The following is a 27,261-nucleotide window of genomic DNA, read 5'->3' as shown; positions in this document are numbered from 1 at the left end:
GGGTTCAGTCTATGGCAGAACTCTAGCCCCTAGCCCCCCATGTTTTGTTTGTTTGTTTATTTTACAGATAATGTCACACAACTGTGGAAGCATACTAGCCCTCCTTCAAATCTATGCTATACCTTATTGTTCAGGCATACTTTCTTTTAGTAACCAATTTCTCAGGTCTTAATAAATTGGCCTAAATTAAACAGTGCTGCTAGTGTGACTTGTCTTTCAAAACTGAGGTTTCAGAGCATAGGACTTCATTTCAATATTTCATAATATGAAATACATGTTCTTTTTCTTCTAATGAGTACATACAATTTCAGGCATCTTGACACATCTTCTCTTAGTCTTCACTCTTTAGTTAGAAGCATTCCCATCTCTGAGTTCTGTTTTAAGACAGTAGCACTTAATTCCTTTAGGTGATTTGGTTGACTAGAGATGATTTTTCTCTACTTCTCTGTATCCTTAGTAATCTATAACTACTCCCACAAGCTGAATTTCAGATGTAGATGAACCATACTTTTTTATGACAGTGGAACACTGTTTTCAATCAGATTCAAAATATTCAAATGTGAAAATATACCAATTTCCTGATAGATTGCTCAAGCATTAATGGCCCTTTTTTTTCCTGGCCAAAAGAGATAATTTCTTTTTTGTTTGTTAAATATTTTATATGGAAATTATACACAAAAATTGTTTCTTGTTCAAAGATGAAAATATATACTGCTATGCTCACGTTTTTAAGGATGATGTAATTTTCTCTGACTCCTCGACTGTGCATGGTAGTGTAGGTTGACTCCAACCACAGCTTCTCCAACTTCAGTCATTTATCAAAGCTAAAAGCATACTGTAAAGATTCCTGAAGAAACAGAGCAAGTGGAAACCAAGCTTGATCATGACTTCTTTCACATGTCTTCGATTGAACTTGCTCATGTATTTCTGTTGGTTCAAACACTCACATGCTGCCACTTGGCACTGTAATGACTGATACGTATTTCAAGTAGCAACATCTAAGTAGAGAAGGAATAGGATCCAGTACAATGAAACAAGCATCAATACAGCGACAATGATAAGGCCTATCAATTCTGGAATTACTCACTTGTTTAATTTTGAGAAACATGATCTAGCACTAATGTAATCACGCTCTAAATCAGACAATATAATTAGGATTAGACTGAGGATGACTAGAGCAAAATTGAGGAGCAAGATGAACAACTCCTCTTCCTCATCTTACATGCAAAAGCATTTTAAAAAGTGAAAATCACTCTAAAAATATAAACTAAATTTTTCCTGGTATGTGTTTACTACATGCTATATAGGTATCTCATATATATGTGTGTACTTATATCATATTTTAAAATATTTTTATATCATGTATTTAATTATACATATAAGAAACAAGTATAATTTTTTTTAGGACGCTGTTAACATTAGTTTTCATTTCATGGACTATCTAATTGATCTTATAAAGTTAGTTGAAAGCATGACAGATTGCAGGAAAATAATATTTAGTGTTAAGACTGTGTCATAAATCATTCACAAGTGAATAATTTATCCTTCACAGATAATCAGGGGTTGATAGTACCACAACATGAGGACCAATAGAAAGTGTAGTTTTGGAGATATATTTGTCAGAACTATTCTATTGAAAGTCACAAATTCTCAAACTACTTTGCTTAAGCACCAAAGAGCATTTTATTTTCTCACAACCTTGAGAAATTCACATAATAGAAGGAACTAAATATGGAGTTGGTGATGAAAAGTAGCTACATTTTTTTTTGGCAAAATTAAAAAACAAAGTGACTTGTTTAAAAATTATGAAGACTTTCCAGATGGAAAGCACAGCATTAAACCAAGTGAGGGCCCTTAGAAATTCAAAACTGTGTGTGACTATAAAGGCTGTATGTCAGTAAAGTTGGTGCTGCTAGAGATTCAAGTCACCCAGGACCTTTCTTCTCGTTCTCCCTGACTCATCTCACATGGGCTTTTCTCTATTCCTTTCGGTTTACCTATTTCTCTCCTACTGCAGAGGAGCTTAGTTAGTCTTCTCTGGTAACTCATGCAAATAGTTTCAGAAAGGGCTCTGATTGGTCAGGGTTAAGTGAAATGACTATGTATGTTGAGGGGACCTGAAGGGGACTGGCTGAATCACACACGTGGGATAATGGGAGGCACCCATACATCCAAACTGGGTGATGTTTCTCAAAAGAAATTGTGATGCTTATGTTAGTCTGTTAGCTCTTACCAATAACACAATACTACAGAGTGGGTGAGTTATAAAAATATGACATGTAGTTTAGCTCATTGTTCTGAAGTCCAGTGTTGATAGGCCACATCTGGTAATGGCCTTCTTGCTGACAGAGTCCCCAGCTATCATAGGGAATCCTACAGAGTGATTTTTCTCACAACATTGAGAAGTTCACATAATAGAAGGAACTAAATCTGGAGAAAGAGAGTGCATGAGTGCTATCTCTTATGGTTTATTTCCTTCTTAGAAGCTACTAGTATTCAATTATTGGGGCACCTAAACATCTCTCAGAGACCCACCTCTAGTCAGATTTATTTTCCATCCTCTTACTATCTCAGAATAGGGATCAAATTTTACTTCATGAATATTTAGGGGATATGCTCAAACCATATACAAACCATACAGCAATATTATTATCAGTAAAAATAAGGCAGACCAGTATCCTGAATGTGCAAAACTGAAATCACCTCATAAAACTCACTGGGTTTGACTTGTCACCATACTAGTTATTATGTAACTATTTTTTAGCCTTTCTAATCCACAGTTGTTGATGGTTAATATCTCATTATGACCACTCAAAAAATATTAGTTTCTTTTACATTATCGAGTGTAGGTATGGGCCTCAGAGTATAAAATAATTTAATTCTTACTTTGGTATGAAGATACAGTTTGTAAATTTATATGTACAGATGAGCTGTATAGTGATTCTGACTGACTCCAACCCTTTCTTGCAAAACCTACACATAGAATGGTTGAGAGAAACCTGAGGGACAAACGGCAGGTCTGATGACAAGAAACTTCCACTTACAATATGAAGGCTATTAAGTTTTTCCAGAATAGCCTTCCCCGCTTGGTAGATAACCTCCAATGATAACCAAAGCTCTTCTGAATATCTAGAGATTGCCTTAGGGAATTTAAAAAATTTACCAAATATAACTTTCCTAAGAATCCTAGGGCAAGCTCTTTTCTGGAAGTTCCCCGATGACCATTACCTATTCAGGTATCCAGCCTGTTTTATTTCTGTGCTTTTCTCATTCAACTTTCTGAACTATATTCTAGAGCTTCTTTTCTTTTACACATGGGCATGCTGGTTACACCTTTAATGCATTATTGAAAGTTTATTGAAGATTAAAAAAAAGTTTTCACACCTTGGAGGAAAAAGAAAGAAATGTAATTTCTAGGAAAAACTGGATAGGGAAGCAAGAAAATTGGTGAAAAGATACAAGTGGAATCAACATTTTGCTTTCGTTACAGGGTCAGAGTAACTTGGGAAATTGATCAATCATCAATATAAACAGCCAACTTTCTTAAAGGCTAAATGTTTTGAAGACTATTTAACTACCTTGATTCTTTTCTCTGCTTTATTTTTATTAGTATAAACTATAACTTCATAACTAAATGAAGTAGTAAAAATTTTTAATCATGATAAATAATTAGTAGGTGTTTTGTGTGTGTTTTTGTGTGTACGTGTATGTTTGTAAAATATACAGAACTCAAAGGGTATTCTAAAGCTTTTTAATGTGTGATAACTAAATACTGACTTTTTTTCTGAGCAGAAAGCATGCTAAGTGTTAAATACATGACCTTTCTTTCTTTCTTTCCTTGTTTCTTTTTTCTTTCTTTCACTCTGAGTAGTAAAGCCTTTATGATAGTCCTGGGAAAACAATCATCATACATGCAAAGTGGAATCCCCATGCATACAGTGATAGCAAGGACCAGACAAATAGCCTATTTTCCTTAATTACTGTGTATAAGATTGGACAGCAGATGTTCTACATGTGGCTTACTAATTTATTTCATTCTTTCTGTCCATTTACATGAGCTATTCTGAAAATTGGTATTGAGAAAGTATAATCAAATCTTTTTCTCCTCTTCATGAAAAACAATCTAATCTCTCACATTAATATATCATCTTTCAATATCAAAATTTGGGGAGAAAAATACTTATTACAAACCACAACCTACCTATGCACAAATAAAAAACCCACATCATTTTTCAGCTCCATACCAAAATGCAGAACAGCAGCAGGAAAACAAATACACACAGCTGCTACTGCACCATCATGCTCTCTAAGATTTTCTAAAAACCATAAAAGTTATTTAGTCTTTACTCATAAGTTCTGGTGAATTTGATCATTCCAGCTCCCATACTGGTGTACATTCACACAACCCCTAGAAGTCTGGAAATTTGCCCACAGTTATATATAGAGCAGTGAGTTAAACGTGGCTAGTTTTGAGAGAAATGAATGATTTCTACTTAAATTATGCAACATCAAGCATATTCTAGAAAACCTTTTAAATCAGGATCCATTTTTCTATTATACCTACCTAATACTAGCAATGCTAAAGTGCCTTGGCCCACTTAAGATGGGAACTGACATGCTTTTCCATTATATAGTATAGCTGACCATAGACTATTTAAATTGGTTTCAAATTTTAGGTTAATGTTCTTACTGCTGTCCTGCTACTTACCTTAATTCATCTTAGTATTTTATGATGTTAGATATTACTGTCTGCATAATGAGCAAAGAAGTTTAAAATGTAATGCCTCCTTTCTCCTCATTAATGCTGCTACTAAACTTCACTTCTTAAGGACAAATGACCATATTATACACTTATTTTGAAACAGATAATTGTATTGTTGAATGATACTGCCCTGTATAATACTTTAATTGTAATGTATAACTCAATTGCAAGGCCTAAATAATATGTACTAAGTTTACCATTTTGAAAAATTATAAAAATAAAATAAATGTGGTCATAAAAAATAAAATATTATAAAACATTATAAAGTATCATGTACAAATTACCATTCTCTACTCCTACTTCTTTTTAGCAGAGTTAACCAGGTTTAACTGTTTCCATTTCAAGTTCTTCTGGTCATTACCTTCATAATACTGAATATTATGCTTATGTCTCATTTTCTCAGTTTCCTAGTGCTTAAGCAAAGATGAGAAAATGAGCTTACTCCTACTCCTGCCATCTCCCTTCCTTCTCTCAATTTTTGCAATTTTTAAAAAAATTTTTGTTCAGTTTACTGCCTTTATTTTTATTTGAATGTATATACACTAATGTATTTATGTTTATCATAGTACATAAATGTAATAATGTTTTAATAATGTTTTATCTTAATTTGGTCACTTTCTTTCACTTTCCTTTCTTTTCTTTTTTTTTAACTTGTTGCTCAAGACAATACAATGATCTTGACATATCATACATTTGATTCAAATGGGGTATGAATTCTTATTTTTCCACGTGTACAGATTGCAGGATCACATTGGTTATACAGCCACATTTATACATACAGCAGTACTAATGTCTGTTGTATTCTGCTGCCCTTCCTATCTCCCCCTCCCTTGCCCTCCTCTCCCATCACCTCTCTCTACCCAATCTATTGTGACACATTTCTCTCTTTTTTTTCTTCCCCCTCACCCCATCATATATGTATTTTGTATAACTATGAGGGTCTCCTTCCATCTTCAGTGCAATTCCCCTTCTCCCTCCCATTCCCTCCAACCTCTCGTCCCTGGCTTAGTGGTAATCTTTTTCTCATGCTCTTCCTCCCTACTCTGTTTTGAGTCACCCCCTTATATCAAAGAAGACATTCAGCATTTGTTTTCTAGGGATTGGCTAACTTCACTTAGCATAATCTGCTCTAATGCCATCCATTTCCCTGCAAATGCCATGATTTTGTTATTTTTTAGTGCTGAGTAATATTCTTTTGGGTATAAATGCCACATTTTTTTTTATCCATTCATCTATTGAAGGGCATCTAGGTTGGTTCCACAATCTAGCTATTGTGAATTGTGCTGCTATGAACATTGATGTAGCTGTGTCCCTGTAGTATACTCTTTTTAGGTCTTTTGGGTATAGTCTGAGAAGGGGAATAGCTGGGTCAAACGGTGGTTCCATTCCCAGCTTTCCAAGGCATCTTCATACTGCTTTCCAAATTGGCCACACCAATTTGCAGTCCCACCAGCAATGTACAAGTGTACCTTTTTCCCCACATCCTCGCCAGTACTTGTTATTGTTTGACTTCATAATGTCTGCCATTCTTACTGGAATGAGATGGTATCTTAAGTGGTTTTAATTTGCATTTCTCTGATCGCTAGAGATGGTGAGCATTTTTTCCGTGTAATTGTTGTTTGATTGTATATCCTCCTCTGAGAAGTGTCTGTTCAGATCCTTGGCCCATTTGTTGATTGGGTTATTTGCTTTCTTGTTGTTTAATTTTTTGAGTTCTTTGTATACTCTGGAGATTAGAGCTCTATCTGAAGTGTGAGGGGTAAAAATTTGTTCCCAGGATGTAGGCTCCCTATTTACCTCACTTATTATTTCTCTTGCTGAGAAAAAAATTTTTAGTTTGAATATGTCCCATTTGTTGATTCTTGATTTTAACTCTTGTGCTATGGGTGTCCTATTCATGAATTTGGAGCCAGACCCCACGAGCTGGAGAGTAGAGCCAATTTTTTCTTCTATTAGACGCAGAGTCTCTGGTTTGATTCCTAGCTCCTTGATCCATTTTGAGTTGACTTTTGTGCATGGTGTGAGAAAGGGATTCAATTTCATTTTGTTGCACATGGATTTCCAGTTCTCCCAGCATCATTTGTTGAAGATGCTATCCTTTCTCCATTGCATGCTTTTAGCACCTTTGTCCAATATAAGGTAGTTCGCTTTCCTTTCTTTTGCCTAATTGTCCCTCCCTTCATTTCAGAAATAATCTCTCACCACCAACATATATTTACAATCTATTAAGAATTCCTCAAACTTCTTCATGACACATAACCATATAAATGTACTTTAACAGGCATGAAATTTCAGTTTTACAAGACAAAAAAATAGTTTTAGAGATCTGTTGTGCAACAATATAGAGTACTTAACACTACTGGACTGGATACTTAAAAATGGTTGATGAAAGCAAGGCATAGTGGTGTATGCCTGTACTCCCAGCAGCTCAGATGTCTGAGGTGGGAGGATTGCAAGTTTGAGGCCAACCTGGACAACTTATCAAGATTTCATTTCAAAAAATAATAAAGGCTCGAGGTAAGCAAGACCCTGTGTTTGATCCCCAGCACAGAAGAAGAAGAAAAGCAAGTTGATGATACATTTTATATAAGTTTTTTAAGCACAACTAAAAATAAAAATACATGATTATATAATCATACATATATGTACATATACAGTAAAATGTCACTTTGAACAGTTCACAGATAAATGAATTTCAGTTACAACCATCCAGAACCAAACAAGTTTAGTTGCCATGATCTATATGTCAGTTTTTAAAATTAACTGTGTTCTTTGCTCATTTTGTAAATTGAGCTGTCTTTTTCCTTACTCATCTTGAGCTCTTCATAATTATCCATTGAATAGCCAATAAGTGTGTGAAAGAAAAATAATTTGGATGGATTCAGGACTTGCTTTACTATATAACAGAGCTTGCACCCATCAAATCAATAAGGTACTGGTACACAATCTGCTGAACACAATAATTCCCAGAAATGCATCCAAGGGTATATGATCATTCATTAAATGTGTAAGTGGGAAAATTATGGATTATTTAATAAGTTTTTCTGGAAAAATGGTCATATGAGAAAAGTAAATTATCCCCTTTTTAAACAAAAAAGTTTTATATAAAGTTATAAATGTAAAGTAAAAAAGCATTCTCACACAAAAATCTAGGATACTGTATGTAGAATCTATGGATAGGAAAACTAAAATTTCTGACAGAAATGATGAGATATTTGACTATACAAAAATTAAAATGTTATAAAAATTCTATGACAAAAATTTTTTTTTTAAATTTTTTATTGTTGGTTGTTCAAAACATTACAAATTTCTTGATATATCATATTTCACACTTTGATTCAAGTGGGTTATGAACTCCCATTTTTACCCCATATACAGATTTGCAGAATTACATCAGTTACACATCCATTGATTTACATATTGCCATACTAGTGTCTGTTGTGTTCTGCTGCCTTTCCTATCCTCTACTATCCCCCCTCCCCTCCCCTCCCCTCCCCTCTTCTCTCTCTGCCCCCTCTACTGTCATTCATTTCTCCCCCTTGTATTATTTTTCCCTTTCCCCTCACTTCCTCTTGTGTGTACTTTTGTATAACCCTGAGGGTCTCCTTCCATTTCCATGCATTTTCCCTTCTCTCTCCCTTTCCCTCCCACCTCTCATCCCTGTTTAATGTTAATCTTCTTCTCCTGCTCTTCGTCCCTACTCTGTTCTTAGTTACTCTCCTTATATCAAAGAAGACATTTGGCATTTGTTTTTTAGGGATTGGCTAGCTTCGCTTAGCATAATCTGCTCTAATGCCATCCATTTCCCTGCAAATTCTATGATTTTGTATGACAAAAAATTTGATAGCAAACTTTTTAACAAAGTCAGTAACAAAATATGTAGTTAATGTGTGTAAATACCTATTAAATGTGTATTCAACATTTGTTGTTGTATAATAAATTACCTCCTAATAAATATATTATGCCAAAAATAAATATAACAAGAAAATATATTATCTCAGTGGCTTTGGGTCAGGAATCTATGGTTTAGCCAGGTACCTCTGGCTTAAGATTTCTCCGAAGATGGCAGTCAAATGATTATCCAGGACTTCAGACTCACCTGAAGGCTCACTCCTAGGGAGAAGGATCACTTGCAGACCTTTCCACAGAATTTGTCTTGCAATCTGGCAGCTAAGTGATCCAAGAAAGCAAAAAGAAACACCCAAGGTAAAAGTCACAGTCTTTGTTGTAATCTAGTCTTAAGTGACATCCTAGCATATCTGGGTTCTGTTTTCACATGCTCAAGGTGAGGGGATTCCACAAAGATAGTACTACCAGGAGGCAGTGATTACTGGGGATGATCTGAGAGGTTGCTACCACAATTAATTACACACATAACTTTAAGTAATGTACATAATTAAATCTTGTTTCACTATTTCATCATGTTTCAGATAATATCTCTTAACTACCATGAGAAGATTACTTCCTTGGACCTCTCTGTTGGTAGTTCCCACCTGTCATTTCTATCAGCTAGTGTATTATGTTTACATTGTCAAGGCTTATATCATTTACCTGATAACATGATTAAATCATAGACTCTTACAAGTACAAGATCCAGAAATAGATAGAAAGTCTTCTCTATCACCTTTTGATTTGAGGAGGGCTCATTCCAGCAGGCAGCCTCTACTTTAGAAAGCTTAGACCTTTTCTGGCTGAATATTCCATTTTTTTTGAACCTGTGGATGGGGATAAATAAACTTGCACAGCTGGCCTATAGATATTGCTTCATATAAACACCATGACTTCTGACTCACTTCTCACTCCCTATTTCTAAACCTGTCAATAGAAAAATCTGAAGTCCTCTAGGACTTGACAGGAAAGAACCATGCTCACATCTACTCTAAGGCTTTCTGTGCAGGTTTTGGTCTCTAAATGTGTCCACTTCTACTCATTCATCAATATGTTTCCAACTACATTCTATCATCTAGTAAAAATATCTTATCTTTGATGTTCCCTCTGTTATTTTTAATTTTCTATGAATATATTCTCCTGTGTACTTCTTTAGTAATATTTGAATGAAATTCTGGGAAGAGTGGAAGGGTTGTTTTGTGTTTTGAGACTGAACCCAGGGGCACTTAACCCCTGAACCACATGCCCAGCCCTTGTGATTTTTAATCTTGAGACAGGATCTCACTTAGTTGCTGAGACTGTCCTCAAACTTATGAACCTCCTGCTTCAGCCTCCTGAGCTGCTGGGATTATAAGTGTGCACTACCATGCCTGGTTGGAAAGGAAAATTTTTTTGGCTCAATGTGCCATAGTGGAATAGAACCAATCTTACTGTCTACTAAGTAGTTAATGAATGCTTATAAGAGGAATAAATTCAGTAATAAATGAATGGATCGAAGTGGATATGTTATACTAGTTTTCTATTGCTGTCATAACAAATTACCAAATAGATTGCCATACTGTTAGGAAGGTCATAAGTTTGAAATGGGTCTCACTGGTCTGAAATCAATGTGCTAGTAGGGCCACATTTCTTTCTAGAGGTTGTAGGGGAGAACTCATTTCTGCATTCATCCAGGTTATTGTCAGAATTCATGTCTTTGCTTTGTAGTTGGAGTTTCCCATTTTTTTACTGACCATCACACTGGTCCCAGCCTTTACAGATCACTCAGATGTCTTGCCTTAGAACCTCTTTTCTCCATCTTTAAATCCAGCAGTATCAGGTCAAGACCCTCTCAAACTTCAAATCTTGCCAGCCTCTTCATCTTTTATTGATCTCTGATGGACACTTCAATTCCTCTTCTGCTTTTACAGGCCCCTGTAATTACATTGAGCCATTTTAAGAATCAAGAATAATCTCCCTATTTTAGAGTCAACTGACTAGCAAAGTTAATTCCATCTGCACCCTTAACTTTGTTTTCTCATGAAAGACAACATACACATAGGTTCCAGAGAGTAGGGTGTGGAAATCTTTGAGGAGCCTATCACAGTGAATAATATCTATATTAGTCCATTTTTCAGTTGCTAATAAAACAATATAGTCCTTTTTAATTTTTATTTTGAGACAGGGTCTCACTAAGGTGCAGAGGCTGGTCTCTATCTTGTGATTGTCCTGCCTGAGTCACCTGAGTCACTGGGATTATAGGCATGTACCACAACACCTGGTTGTTGATGACCTTCTTGGCTGGCAGAGTCCTGAGGCAGTGCTGGCATCACACAGCCAGAGACACAGTGCACCTGTGTCTATTGTCTGTTCTCTCTCTCTCTTGTGTTAAAGTCACCAGGATTCACTTACTCCCTGATGACCTCGTCTGTTACACTTTAGATATGAAGCGCCCTCCAAAGCTCATGTGTGAGAAAATGCAAGAATTTTCAGAGGGGAAATGATAATATTAGGCATGTTGTAACCTGATTGGTAGATTAATTCACTGATATGGATTAACTGGGCAGTAACTATAGGCAGGTAGGGTGGTTGGAGGAACTAGGTCACTGGGGTGGGTATGACTTTGGAGTTTATATTTTGTCCTGGGTTAGCAGAGCTCTGTCTGCTTTATGTTGCCATGTTCTGAGCTGCTTTGCTCCTCCATCCCCTTCTGTCATGATGTTCTCCCTCACCTTAGGCCCAGAGCTGTGGGGTCAGCCAACCACGGACTGACACCTCTGAAACTAGGAGCCGAAGTAAACTTTCCCTTTTCGATGCGGTTCTTGTCAAGTATATTGGTCACAGTGATGAAAAAGCTGACTAAAACACTGTCTAATCCTAACCACTTCCCAAAGGCACTGCCCTTAAACGCTTGTAGAGGACTATGTTTCTGTGCTCTTAATAGTTCACAACAGGGATTCAATTTTAGTTTGAGGTTTAAGACAGGATAAACCATATTCAAACTGTAGCAATACCCAATGCCATTTACTTGAAAATGCAAGTGTCCAATTCTACTTATTTAGAAGAGGTATATAAAGGTTGGTACGACTTCAAGAAGATAATTAGGAAGATGAGAAAGTCTGCTTGACTGAGAAAGGCAACTGAGAGGTAGATAGTGATAAAAAAGAAAGTATGAAACATTAATTCTTAATCATAGAGGTGGAATAAATAGCTGTTGACTAAATGTCTTGTTTTAGATCATTCCATTTGTAAGACACCAAAATATTCTTATAATTGAACTGTTATTTACAAATTAAGGCAAATTAATAATTAACTCAAAGAAATATATATATATATATATTTATGGAGGAACTAAAAATAGGTATGAAAAAATTAACTTACTATGGTTTGCAAAACAGATTTTTTTTTAAATTGAAGATATTTACAGTAGAACTATAATGAACTTGAAATCTAAAAATATATTTTCTTAAAGAGTCAACATAAAGAATGAATAACAATTTACTGATGCATGTGAAAATAATTAGTTTTATAATATTTAATTATCCCTTATAATCCAAAAACAAAATCATTCACAAAATCCTCATTTCCATATTTGCAGTATGATAAAGCCAAATGTTATGTTCTATATAATAGTGACTATCATTTTTTCTATCATAAAGAAAAAAGTGGGCTGATGATATAGTTTAGAGATAGAGCACTTGACTGGCATGAATGAGGCCCTGGATTCAGTCTCTAGCACTGGGGGAAAAAGTGCTTTTCATGGCATAGTGTACCTGAAAAATGTTCCTTTATTGTTGCTATACAGGTATTTGTGTGATAAAATACATTAGTATTAGTAAAGAAATTTGCAGTTATCTTGCACATTTCTAATTCTATATAAAAACTATCATTAGTTGATACTTGCTTCTAATACCAGGTAAAGTGAAGCTAAGCAATAGGTTTATACTTTTATTTAAAGGTTGATTATGTGTCAGTGTTGCTTTGCTAGGTAGTCAAAAATAAATAAGTATATTCTATACTTTACTGATAAACATATAAGTAAATACAATTCATACACAGTGCTACATGGTCTATATATACTGCTTACTGAGGTATTATGTTGTTAAGAAATATACCTTTAACATGCATTGAAAGCTGTTTTGAATATAATTTTGCTAGCATTTCCTATGAATTGTAGATATATTATATGATTAAAATAAAAAGTAAGTGTAACTCATTAGGTTTAAATATGTGCCTAATGTTCATATTTACTATTCAAATTGCAAAAGTTAGTCAAAGTAGATTTCAAACATCTTTAAGGGGTGCTAATATTATTTAATAAAATTCTTCTAAATTCTTTGTTCAGTATGAAATTTCTAGGTAATATTATTTTTTAATGACTACAATATTATCTTGACATCAAATGATGATTATAGGTTTATGAGCATTTTTATAATGTCAGAATTTTAATATTTTAATTGTGAATTCTTAATATGAATTCATTCTTCTGTGCTAACTCTGACATCTTTTTTTTTTAATAAGAGAATATGTACTTTTATCTTAAGCAGAACAGAATCAGTATTTTATGCTCTTAAAAATACCACTTGTTTTATTTGGGGCCTCTTATAAAAGGTGTTGGATGAACTGAGAACATTTTAGTTTGTCCTAGGACTTTATCAGGAGGAGAATAATGACTAAGACTGTCCTTTTTTCTTTCTAATTGTGAATTTCTTGAAGACTTCTTTCACATGCCATCTAAAAGATGCCAAAACTAAACTCATGTGAGAAATGTCATCCTTTTATGTTTCAGAGCTTTGGTTTTTCAACTCTAGTGGACCCTTAACATACATTTGCAAAGCCCCCTTTTCCTAAATACCACCCTAGTGCATAATTTTCCCCATGAAATAGCCATATAAGTCATTAACCACAATGTTTTTATGTTTGTGAGTTGCTCTGTGTAAGGACATAAAAGTTTCTAAGCACAGAATGGATTTGAATGTGCATAGAGGATGGGTGGTCTGCCTCACTCACTAGCTAAGGGTGAGCTACCGTATAACACAAAGAACTAAATCTGGCATCCCCAGGAAAATTAAAAATTGCTGTATGAGATAAGAAATTGGGATTATTCATATAATTATTCTAAAGTAGAAAAGTCAAATATATGAATGCTTGAAAATAATTTATTACATATGATTTTCCAATGAAAGTTTATAACTACTAATATTACTTGTAAAATTCTGAGGGAAGGAAAGGGTGCTCTCTTCAAATCAGTAAGAACTAAACAGATGACTTTAGGAAAGATTTAGGAAATTTGGACAATTAAGAGAAATGTACTGGGACTGGGGATGTGGCTCAAGTGGTAGCGCGCTCGCCTGGCATGCGTGCGGCCCGGGTTCGATCCTCAGCACCACATACAAAGATGTTGTGTCCGCCTAAAAAAAATCTAAAATAAATAAATAAATAAATATTAAAAAAAAAAAAGAATATCATTAAGAGAAATGTACTGATACAACTTGCTGTACCAGGAGAGCCCTTGGATATATTAGAGATTTAGACATAAATTCTAATTCATCCACATCACTTCTTCTCCTGGGTCTCTTGAATTCTATAAATGACAGATTATGCTCAACCCTATATCACACCCCTGGCACAATTATAACCAGGAACCTATCAAGACAGCAACAGAAGAGTGTCAATACTGGCACAGGTTTGAGGACTTCTGCATTTAAGATTTGGGAAGAAGAGCTAGGTCTTGAATTGACCTTGTCATTACCATCTGTGGGTTGCATTCAGCTCTCTGTTGCTCTAATTTTCTGTTTCTGTCTCCTCTAGAGCATCACCAAACCTGACTTTTGACTTTACCTATTCACAAAACTACCACACACAGAAAATGTATTTCAGGCCTGTTGGCTCATTGTCTGTGTTAAGATCTTCTGTTTATGCCTCCAGATCCACTGTTTACCTTTCTCCATCCAGCTGTGTCCTTAGGAGTCTGGCCTGCATAGACTATAGCTGTGAACTTCTTTGCTTCCTGGCTTTCAGTTGTGTTCAGTTAAGGGGAGCCTTATGATGAGTTTGAACAAGAGTAAGAGGATGAGCTTGAAGAATTAATTCTACCATTTCTCCCCCTAAGCACAAATTTTCAATGGACGGTTGGGGAGGAATCTCTGTTAAGGTGAACACTGGTAGTTAAAGCAAAGGGGGAAAAAAGTCTTTGCCATTGAGTGGTGTTTGGCTCTTTAAAGGGCCACAGTACAGAAACATGTATGCACTAAATCTGTAATATTAAATATTCATGGAGGAGATGTGATTAGGTATGAAGTATCTATAACTGCTCCATGGGGAGATAATAAGGACATATTGTCTTACAGAGTCACTGTGACCTGGCTGAATTCTCCAACTCAAGATGAGGTCCTGAGATGATGGAGAAAGTACAAAGGTGACAAAGAGAGATGGTGAAAGAGCTTATAGGGGCTTTCTTAATTAACTTTAATCACTCATAAGTGATAAAGAGAACTAAAGCATCTAAGAGAAGAACAACAAGACCTCTTTCTCATCCTTTCTCCAACCTCCATACTTGCACCTAATCTTATTTTAGTTTATATCTTTCCCTGGAGCAAACCTTTTCCTATAAATCAAATAATACCACATTTTCTGATCCTACATAAAGAGGGAGTTTAAGTAAAAAGTAATGCCTATGGAGTTTATTATAATATACATAGTTTTCAATTATATGCTTTTATTTTCAAATTACTTCTTATATTAATATTTGATAGATGAATATACAACTCACAGATTGCTTACATTATCTGTTACTGTTTTGATCTGGAAGGTCTCTCAAAGTCTCCTGGGTACAGAGGTGTGTAGTACTTTTAGTCAATGAGTGGATCATAAGGGCTATAACCCCATCGGTGGATTAATCTGTTAGTCCATTCCAAAGCTAATGGACTAGTGGGAGGCCAGGCCTAGTTGGAGGGAGTAGGTCACTGGGGAAGTATCCTGGAAGGGTTTTCTTCTCCCTAGCCCCTTTGCTCCCCCTGCCTTAGCCCCCTGCTTCCCAGCCTCCATGAATTGAGCATCTTTCCTCTGCCATGCCCTTCTGCTATGATGTTCTTCCTTGCCTTAGGCACACAGCTGTGGAGCTGGGAAACCATGGATTGAATACTCTGAAACTGGGAGCCAAAATAAACCTTTTCTCCTCTACGTTGTTCTCGACAGGTCTTTTGGTCACAATAACAAATAGCTGACTAATGCACCATCCAAGATCACAACTACTAAATAGTAGTGCTAAAGCTCAAATTCTTAAAAGGTAGATTTGGTGCTTTGTCTATTTTAGCAAGTTGCCTCAAGTTATTTGCTAAAAGGTAGAGAAAATTCCAGCATTCAAATGATCCTCAGAATGAATCATTTTATTCTTAAATTAGTTCTTCATCTGAAATGTTAGATACTTAGATGGTACAAAAGGGGTAGAAGACAAAAATGCCGCAGTCTGGCTGGGCACAAAATAACCGAGCCACCACAAAGCCTTGTAGATTCAAATAGCAACTCTTTATTCCTGAACTCTCACCCGCACTCTACACGCACGTTCTGGGAAAAATACACTCCCTCCACCGCGCTCTGGGTACCAATTCTCTCAGAACCCCGCGAGAACTCAACGGGAACTCAAGGAGTGGGCGCCTGAGGCAGCAGGATATGCCCTAATCCCAGCAGGATCTGCCCTAAACCTGGAGCCGCCCTATTCCAGCAGGATCCACCCTAAACCCGGAGTCACCCTAATCCCTCAGCAGGGTCACCTTTCAACCCCAAAATGCCATGCATCATTCCTACTTGGCTATGGCTGTCAGCACAATAACTAAGACTGTTTAAGATTTTTTTAAAATATGCTTTTTTTGGTGAAATATAAATAAATGTTTTATAAAATACTATGTATATCAAAGTAGATATAGGCACAGAAAATGATCCACTCCAGTATAATCGTAGAGACTTGGTTTTATAAGAACTCATGAAAAAATACCAAATAATTCAAATGCCTAGAAGAAAAAAAAATGTGTTAAAATCAACATGTACAAAAGTTATTATTTCTAAGAGATTTTAATTAAAACCCAGTACACATTTTAACTTCTTTAGAAATGAAAACTCATTAGAACAGAGAGTTGAGTATATACTGCTGAAAGATTTTTTAACAAATACAATCTGTGTGTGAAATGAGACTGTGACAAGGAAGCAAAGCAAACACATCAGATAAGGAGACAACACTTTAGTTGAAAAGATATGTGTTTGCAAGTAAGCATGATATTCTAATAACATAAAGGATTAACACTAATCAGTAGGGTGTTAACAAATATATCAGGGGAAGGAGATACACAAAAAGAAAACAAGTTTGCTAATAAATGCGGACAAGCACAAAATTAATTACATCTTTTAAATGCCTGTACCACTGAAGTCATTTTAAAAAAAAATTTACAAGAAAAATGAAATTGTGCAATGTAGACATAATAAAGATCTTGCCAAAGTAACAACTGATAACAAGCATGATAAGGAAGCAAGGTATTCTAGACACATATAAATCAGTAGTCACAAATAACCTGATCGGAGATAAAAAGAAATTAGACAGAGGGCTTACTGGGTTCCTTATAAATTTACTTGTTAAAACTTGTGAACATCTTTAGAAAGCATTTGTTGAAAAGAATTTTGCACTGCTGAAGGAAAAGGTCAAGGGGAAAAAAAAAGTAGAGGGAATGACCATCTGGGAGACACGTTGTTAACTATTAGCAATATAGTGGTTTCATCACCACAGGAGAAAAACTGTTTATCAGAAGAAAAATGGTTCCAAGAAAAATGAATAGTAACACATTATCAAGATTAAAAAAAATCCCATTCAGAATTATCTTTTTATAGAATTATCTAGAAAATGTTTGGTATTTCAACATTAATGACATTTCTGTGCAGTTTTCCTGAACTTTTTGTTAGACAAAAATGAATTTGATTTAGATAAACTGTGGTCAAGAGGAATCAAAGTTTTCTGACTGTCTGTAGTAAAGATTATAAGATGAGAATATATCAGAAATTTTTGATATAAGCTACTTGACTTTATCAGGTAAAAAAACATAGTACTTACAGTTTTAACTTTTAACCAAGCTATTTTAGCAAAACCAAATGAAAGATTTCCAGCATTCTAGTTATCTGACATTTTGAAATAGTCAGTACAACTATATATATATTTGTACATAAACACACGGTATCTTTATTTATTTTTATGTGGTATTGAGGATAGAATCCAGCACCACTTGCCTTGCATGCGATGCAAGCATTTTACCGCTGAGCTACAGCCCCAACCCCAGTACAACATTTTTTGAGCTGAAAGATTTTTTAAAATAAAGAAATTGATTTTACTTACATTCATAGATTAATAATTCTTGAAAGTGCTGTTTGATGAAGTTAAATTTCACTTGGTAAAAGTAGATCAGAAGACAAATCAACAAATATGATTTTAAAATTTATATTGATTCTTTTTAATAGCTGTGTAATACTCCACAGTTTCTTGGACCATTTTTTGTTTTGTTGTGGTTTTGCCAGTTTTGCGTCTTATTGCACCCTTGACACTTAGGCCTTGCCTCCTATTATGCAGAGGGTACACCTGCTCTTTCCTCTCTTGCTTCTTGGTCTTCAGGTTCTCCTCATACTTGCTGATCCTGCCGTACATGGCTGGTGTCTTCATGGGTGTGAGGTCCAGGGGCTTGTACTTGTTGCTTTTATATTATTTCCTGAAGTTTAATTTCTGAATCTGGTTAATCACTGTAATAACACAAGCAATGGATTTGCTCACAACTGAATCTCAAGTTGGACACCGTGCTACCTGTCACTCTGGTGACATGCAGCTGGACCAGCTCCACTGGCAGGTGGTCTAAGTGTTTCTGCAGCTCCTTATTGCTGTGAAAGTCAGGATCCTTAATCTTGGCCATAGTTGCTCAATCTTCCATTTTCCATGCAGATGGAAAGAGAGTACCTAGCTATTTTAAGTAGGGATATTTAAATTATTTTGAGAGAATTTATAGTAGTATTTCAAGTTTTTTTTCTTTCTTTTTTTTTTGGTGTGGTGCTGGGTATTGAACCCAAGGCCTTGTGCATGAAAGGCAAGTACTTTACCAACTGAGCTATATCCCCAGCCGTATAATAGTATTTCAAAAATCATTCATTAATGTCAGTTCATCAGTACTTTTGAAAGTTACTGATGTTGAAAAAGATGCCACATTAAAATAGTTTTACCTATAAAAACATTACAAGGCGTGGATTTCTTCTTTTATCATCTGCCTCCTCCCAACATACACATACACAAATGTCAATTATGGGAGGTTAAGAATGTACTAACTGTGACAATGAATACAAATATATGAGCTCTATCAAGTCATGTTGCACACCTTGAATACCTTTTGTACCTTGTATACCTTGAATATGTTGCACATATACAATATATACAAAATGTATATGCACAATATATTCAAGGTAAGCAAACATATCTGTCAATTAAATATTTAAAATTGAAAAAATTAAATCACATATCAAGACCATGACAATTATTTCATTTTTAATGAATTCAAAGTAGTGTTTGTATTTATAAAATACCAAATCACTGGTTGATTTCATTAATTTATACAAACAATTGCTCACTTAATAGCGAGTTTAATTACTTACACAGACTTTACTATTCATTTTAGTCAAAATGTTTGATCTGGGAGTTGAGTGTAAATACTGTGCCAGTGTTCCCCCTGTTTATCTTGGAGGATACATTTCCCTCAGAGACTCAAGGTATGTGCCTGCCTAGCAAAGCGCACTAACTTTCAACCGACACAGAGGTACTTCTGTTGTGCCCAACAGTGATTTGACTCCTGTCACATATGTCTAACAGCAAGAGGCTACATTGAAAGAAACTGTCTGGAGACTAAGTGTTCTGAATTCTCTTGAAAATTCAAACAATTCTGCAAAGGACAAGAATAGCAAAAGAGAAGTCTCAGGTGAATGGGTTTTGGAGAGTCTATTAGTTTGTAGAAGAAAAAGATGCCAGATGTGAAATATAATTCACTAGTGGAACCACAAACATTAAATGAATGTGCTTTTGTGGGCACATAGTGCTATAAATGTTGCTCTGTAACTATAGAAATCCATTCAATTATGCCTGACAGCTTTTAAAGATGCTGAATCTTCAGTTAAATCAAAGTACATTTATTTATTTATTATGAAATAAATTCTGTTGGCATGTGTCACTGAAAAGGTCTTTTTTTAAAAAAAACTTTTCTATATAATTCAAACTTTCAGATATCACATTTTGCAAATTACATACAGCCCCAAAATTAGCAGCTGGAGTAATACCTAAATCAGAAAATTTAAAGGAATGATTGACATACTTGACAATTTCATAAGTCAGTGAAACCATAAAAGCAAAATAAAAAGAAAAACTACATAAAAAAATATAAGTATGGAACAAAACTTGTGGTGGCACGTAAAGGCTAATAAAAAAAAAACGGAAAAATGGGCTGAGAATGTGATAGAAGAATATAAAGAAGAAATAGAAATGGTCAATAGATATAAGAAAGGATGATTAACCTGACTGATCAAATGTATAAAAAATATCCATTTGATGTCATTTTGGTTTATAAAGAGAGTAAAGAAAAAAAGACTTAATGTTTATAATTGGACAGTATAAATAAACTAATTGGGGTATATAAATATGCAAGTGTTTTTACAATTGGTGGGATGATTTCCCTTTTCATCCATAAAAGAAAGTCAATCCAGCAATAAGTTTCCATATCTAAAATATGTGTGCATTTAACCTACAATAATTGTTACAGGAGAATTTCCTTAACGAATTGAATAATACTGATCAAAATGTATGCACAAGAGTATTTGTTTCTGGGCTGGAGCTGTATGTAGCTCAGTGGCAGAGCGCTTGCCTAGTGTGCATGAGGCACTGGGTTCGATCCTCAGCACCACATAAAAATAAACACGTAAAATAAAGACATTTTGTCCATCTACAACTACAAAAAAATTTAATAGAAAAAGAATATTTGTTTCTGCATTTTTTCTAAAAAAATTTTAGTTGTATTTGGACACAATATCTTTATTTTATTTATTTATTTTTATGTGGTGCTGAGGATCGAACCCAGGGCCTCCCACATGCTAGGCAAGTGCTCTACCGCTGAGTCCCAGCCCCAGCCCTGTCATTTCTGCATATTAATAAAATTAGGCATTAATCAAAATGTTCATCAAAAGGAAATCAGGTCAATAAATTCTGGAGAGGCCATTTAATAAAATATTCTTCAGTCATTAAAAATGTTGGTGGAGATCTATATGAACAAGGTTAAGTTGCAAAGATGATAACCCAGGTTTTCTCCCCACCTATCATTAAATCAATGCATTCATTGACTCAGGAAAAAGACAAAAAAAAAAAAAAACTGAGAACAAATGTTTATAAATAAAATTTTAAACTTTAAATCAAAAAGTTTTAGGTTTGCAAGAGCTGAACTTTTTGAGAGAAAGATTCTTAGTTTGAAAAAATTTGGCTTTGCATATTAAAAGCTAAAACCCTGAAGTTTTAAGAACAACAACAACAAAAAAAGGATTTGGAAGAATGGTGTCTGACTAGTATTTTCCCCTTACTGAACAGAAAAAGAGAATTATTTTTCAGAAAGTAGAGTTATAGAGTTTGCTGGTGGTATTAGTCTCTGAGAAGTAATATGGTTTTTTGCTTTCCTTTGGCCAAATTTGAAGATGGGAAGATGATGGGCAATAGAAATCCATTTGAGTTTGTGTGCACAGCATTAATGTGGAGGGTACCTGTGGTTTAGTTTCCTTGGTATAGACCATGGACACTGCAGGCCTTTTACAGGAACTCTATGTTTAGTACGTGTATTTGTTTCCTATTGCTGCTGTAACATATTACCACAGACTTAATGGTGAAAACAACACAAATTTATTTCTATAGGTGAGATGTTCAGTTTAAGTGGGATAAATTCAAGGTGGTTGGGAGAGCTGCATTTCTTCTGGGGGCTTAAGGAGAGAACCTGGTCCTTGACTCTTCTAGCATCTAGAGGATGCCTGCATTCCCTGGCTCCTGACTACTTCCTCCATTTTCAAATCTAGCAGCACAGCATCTTCCAAAATCTCATATATTCTCTCTCTCTCTTTCCTCTTTCCCCCTCTCTCTCCTTCCATTACCATATCTCCTTTCTTGCTTCTGATATTGCTGCTTCTCTCAGAAGTTCCCTTGTGACTATATTAAGGCCCATCAGGATAATCTCTCCATTTTAAGATCTTTAGCTTAATTACATATGCAAAATCCTTCTTACTATGTATGGCGCATATACACAGGTTTTGAGGGATGAGAACTTAAGCATCTTGGGGGGGGTCATTATTTAGCCTACCACAACATAGTACCCCTAACAGTAGAACAGAAATGATTGTGTTAAATGTGTCAGCAGGCAGTCTCAAGTTTGAAGTTGGGAAAGCAACTTGGGTGATGGGGCACAGATACAATGGGGGATGGACCTGAAGGGGCCTTTGTTTGAAATAAGGAGAATAAGGAATGTGGAATCTGACAACCAGATGTCAAGGAGTGACATCTACTATCCAGATGATTCCCAGCACTTGTCATTTACTGAAAAATTACCTCAAGTAAAGGGAAGGAGAGAGATAAAAACTTAAAGTAATGAGACTAAGTGAAACCATAAACAAGGAAAAAAAAATGGAGTGACCAAGACCTTGAATTGGTCGGATGGACTTTTCTACTTTTTGTGGATTTTAAGAATAAATTCAGTAATCCTAGGTGCATTGGCCACACCTGCAATTCCAGCAACTCTGGAGGCTGAGGCAGGAAGATCACAAATTCAAGGACTGCTTGGGCAACTGAGCAACACCCTTAGCAATATAGTGACTCTTAACAACTTAGTGAAACCCTATATCTCAAAATAAATAATGTAAAGGAATGGGGATGGGGCTCAGTGGTAAAGTGCGGCTGGTTTTAATCTCCAGTATAAAAATAAATAAACTAGTATTTTAGAAAGGTAAATATTTTGACACTCACAAGTAAAATATGTACCAATTGATATGTAAAGGTGTCTACATTATTACATGAAAGAACTACACTATAAAACATGATATATATCTCAGTTTATCTGCTATGTTGTATTTACATGTGTTTATGCCCAGAAAAATATTTTTAAGTTTATACTTCTATTTGTGCATGGATTTCCCTGGATGATTAGATGATGAGTGATATTTTTGTACTTTTTTCTTTATATCTATCCAATTTTATGTCTGTTCAATTGTTTGTATAATGAACATCTATTATTTAAATCATCAGTAAAAACAACAAAGTCATTTCCATTTTGAAAAAGGCTTTGTAAAAATATTTATTTAAGAGAGTGAGACGGTATTGAAAGAACAATGAACAACAATTCTTGCCATCAAAATTAAATCCAGTGTCAGTTCTCCAGTTTATTACTTGTGTAACCTTGGGCATGCTACATACAATTTCTTGAGGGCTCATCTGAAAACTAGGATAATAATGTACTTGGTACCATGAGAAATGCACTGGGCTTGACATTTAATGTTTTATTTAATCCTCAAACCAAAATCTTAATATGACTATTATTATCCCATTATGCAGAATCAAATATATAGAATATATATTGCAGCTCTTTGAAAAACTATAATGGAACATAATCTGGAAGAAATGCTTATAGCACTCAGCCTAGATACAGAAGCCACATATAAGCTCATAAAGCAATATATTGAAAAAATCATTTTTAATATGAATATTAAGCTCCTCTAAGATGTTTAGCAATTTAAAGAGAGATCTGTGTGTCCTCTATCTTAAGATAGCCTCTTTAAAAACAAAACAACTTTTCAGTGCTATACCTTCTTACCTGCTGTCAGGGTTCTTAGTTAAACCTTTGTCTTTGAGAAATATATCATTCAGTGAAAATATCAATTATAAGTTTGATTTAATAAATTTAAGGTGTTTGTTATAGCAGCTCTGCGTGCAGGAATCAGGAATATCTGCTAAGTACAACTCCATATAAAATCAAAGTGTCTAGAATACTTCAATATAATCTAAGTAAAAAAAAATAGTACCAATTCATAATTCCTTATCAGGAAACTGTGGTGCTAGAAGTATTTTAGCATTCAGAAAGTTCTATATTTCAGGAAGGTGCTTGAATACACATACCTTAGGTAATGTAATGGTGTATATTATATAATATCCCTAATAGGTCTATGCCCTATAATCAGGCACATTGTTATTTCTGCAAAGAAATGAATTAATATTCATAGTAAGTAGAATAAATAAAGTCTTTAAACAGTCTTATGTCAGTTCCAATTTTGCTGCCAAATGAGTTTGTACCAAACTTAGGGAAAACTTTTCGGTTCAATTAAACTTCATAATGAGAAATGAGGCACTTCCTTTTCCTTCAGATTGTTTTCAGGTTTTCATTTGCTCTTCATTTTCCTGATGTTGCGATGTGCTGAGAAGGGCTCACAGATGTAGAAAGAGACAATGTGAAGGCAGAGTGTTGATTCTTATCAGAAGCCTCCTCGTTAATGGTGAGAAGGAGGTTGTCTATAGGGAGGGAACTTCTCCTTCACAGCATCAATGTGTGTTCCCCAGATGAAGAAACTGTCTGTGTTACTGGCTGTGAAGAGTGGATAAACAGTTTCCTATGCTAAGGCTTTTGGAAGCCTTTAGTTTGTATGAAAACTCAACTCTTGACCTCTGCTCTTTTGGCTCCTGCTAATGGTAATGCTTATTATCTATTTCAGGTTCTGATGACTGAGTTGCAATTATTTGTAATGCTGATATGCTTAGTTAAGATTGTAGATACTTTCATGATGTGAATGATTATATGAGTAAGGTAAGTAAAGGCGACATTTATCCTGAACTTTGGGTAATATGTTTCCATTAGCATTAGGCCAAACACAAATGGTGACAAGGTTGGAGAAAAGTTTTCAAGCAGTGATTCCTGAATATTTTTGGTTCAAAGGGAAGCAGGGTCTAAGTACTGACACCCACACTTAGATAGCAATAATGGATGAATATCCATGGAGGAAACAACAACGAGAAAGGATGCAGAAAGGGTTTTTAACTACTCCCCACCTCCCAATCTTCCAGCTGTTGTCAACATGGTCCCAGCTATGAATGAAGAGAACAGATGTGTTGTATTTATTGGACTATGAGAAAGGAGACTTACAACTGCAGATGAAAGAGAGGATAAGTTTGGTAGATCCTCCTCACAGCCTTGAAAGGAGAGAATGATCTTCCTCCTAAGAATATGAAAACTGAGACCCAGAGAGCTTAGGTGGCTTGTACTAGGACCATATACATATAAATGATAGTGCCTGCAACCTTATCTAGTTTAAAAAAAATGGAATAAAAATGATAACTTAGAGGGATAAAAGAGGATTATACTTAATGTACTGTCTAGCAAGCTTAAGTGCACTTAATTAAATTAAACATTTACATATGTATACGGTGGGCCTACTTTGTAAAACACAGAAATGGTGGCAATTTATAATCAGGAGAAATAAAACATAATAGAGGAAGGGAAAAAAACAAGAATGATGAAAGCAAAGCAAGCCTTTTCCCTACTCCCCATATAGTCAGCATGAACATTGTTTCTGTAGGTCTGGAACGTGAAGAAGTTGTCTAACTGTGTGCAGTACCCCTCCAAAGTGACATGAGAGCAGGAGATCAAAATCTTCCATCACAAGTGGAAGTTTTGTTTCCGGTGACACTGCAAAGAGCCAAGCAAACTCTTGCACACTAGGCAGTTTAGACTACTTCCTTGAGATAGACCTTGAGTAATTTGATCTCTAGTCCATTATTGTGCCTCTCTGTGTTTTATTTACTTTTCCTGCATTTAAACTCACACATGTGCATGTGCACACATACACTACCCACACAAAATGTATCTGGAATGGGACTGTCCAGCTGTAATCACAAACAATACATTTATAATGGAGGAGGTCCAGGTACTGTGATAGATTTACAGGGAATGATATTTTAGCTTAAAATTGTCTAATCAGAATTTTGCACTGATCTTAATCAAATGCTTGACTCTAGTGTCCTCATCAAGTATTTTCTTATAACACTGGCCCTTTATTAGCATGGTGAACAAAATTAATTTTTTAAAAGAAATGAATGTATTTTTTTGACATTTATTTTATTTATTTATTTTTACGTGGTGCTGAGGATCGAACACAGGCAAGGCAAGCACTGTACCACTGAGCTACAGCCCCAGGCTGCAAAATTAATTTTTGAATGTACATATTTTAAAAATACTTTATTTCCATTTTGATTTATTTATGGGATGAAAAAGTCAGGGTAAATTGAATTAGATGTTGAACTAAATGTATAGGCGTATAAACGGTGAGCCAAACTTACTACCTGAAGCTACAAGGAAGGATAAAACCTATGGATCTGATTAGTTTGAGAAAATTTTCTTCTACTTTTAGCACATGCCACAGTCTGGCTACTAAAGATGTTATAGCTCATTGCTTACAAAATTTTGCCACTGTGGGCGTTCCTAAACAGTTAAAAACCGATAATGGTCCTGGCTATACCTCTACCTCTTTTAAACAATTTTGCTCATCATTTGGTATTACTCATATAACAGGAATCCCATACAATCCACAGGGACAAGGCATAGTTGAAAGAGCTCATCAAACTATTAAAACATACTTACTAAAGCAAAAAGAGGGAATTGGAAAGGGGTATATATCCCCCAAAGATAAACTTAAAATAACGCTTTTTACTCTAAACTTTTTAAATTTGGATTCATCAGGACTTAGTGCTGCGGAAAGGCATATGTATCCAAAAAATGTACATAAGCCTAAAGTACTTTGGAAAGATATTCTAACAGGACAATGGAAAGGTCCTGACCCAGTGATTGTCTGGAGTCGGGGGTCTGTTTGTGTTTTTCCACAGGGAGAACAGCAGCCCATTTGGATTCCAGAGAGATTAACTAAAACAGTCTCTACAGATTGAAAAGAAGATGATTTGACTCAAATCCATAACAGCTGATATCCAGAACTCCAGCTTGGCCATTCTTACATCTGCGACAGTGATTAACCAGGATGCTTTTTTCAATAGCTATTTTATTATTGCATTTTTCCACATCATAAGGTTCTATTTTTATTTTTTGAGCTCATACAAACCTAGGTTAATGTTTTTCTGATCAGTTTTATTTTTTGACTGTGGAGTTTTTAAACATTGCAATGGAGATTTCACCTAGGTAAAGCTACAAGGCCTTTACTATTTTCTTATATGTTGTACGTTTGTGTACACTCTTGTGTTTTGTGTTGTATGTCTGTATGTGCGTATGTTCATATTTCTTATATGAGGAGCGCTCATGAAAAAATGGATCCGAATTATTATTTTTTTTATTCACGTGATTTAAATGGTTTAATTTAAATTAGGTAAACAGCTGTTAAGGATTGTTTTTAAAGGTGGTTAACAGATCTGTTTGTTTACTAGTTTAAATTAGGTAAAAGGCTGTTAAGGATTGTTTTTAAAGTAGGTTAACAGATCTGTTTGTTTACTTTCACCTTTCCTTTTCATTATATTTAATAATTCTTTTCAGGATAATGTCTCTTTAGCATCA

General features: G+C 35.1%; 1 pseudogene; it reads right to left on the bottom strand.

Moving 5' to 3' along the window:
• Window positions 1-807: 807 nt before the first annotated feature.
• Window positions 808-18,570, bottom strand: LOC114094914 (protein cornichon homolog 4 pseudogene; annotated as a pseudogene).
• Window positions 18,571-27,261: the final 8,691 nt, after the last annotated feature.

Source organism: Marmota flaviventris, chromosome 4 (assembly GCF_047511675.1).
Source record: "Marmota flaviventris isolate mMarFla1 chromosome 4, mMarFla1.hap1, whole genome shotgun sequence".
NCBI lineage: Eukaryota > Metazoa > Chordata > Mammalia > Rodentia > Sciuridae > Marmota > Marmota flaviventris.
This window is presented reverse-complemented; position numbering and strand designations above follow the sequence as displayed.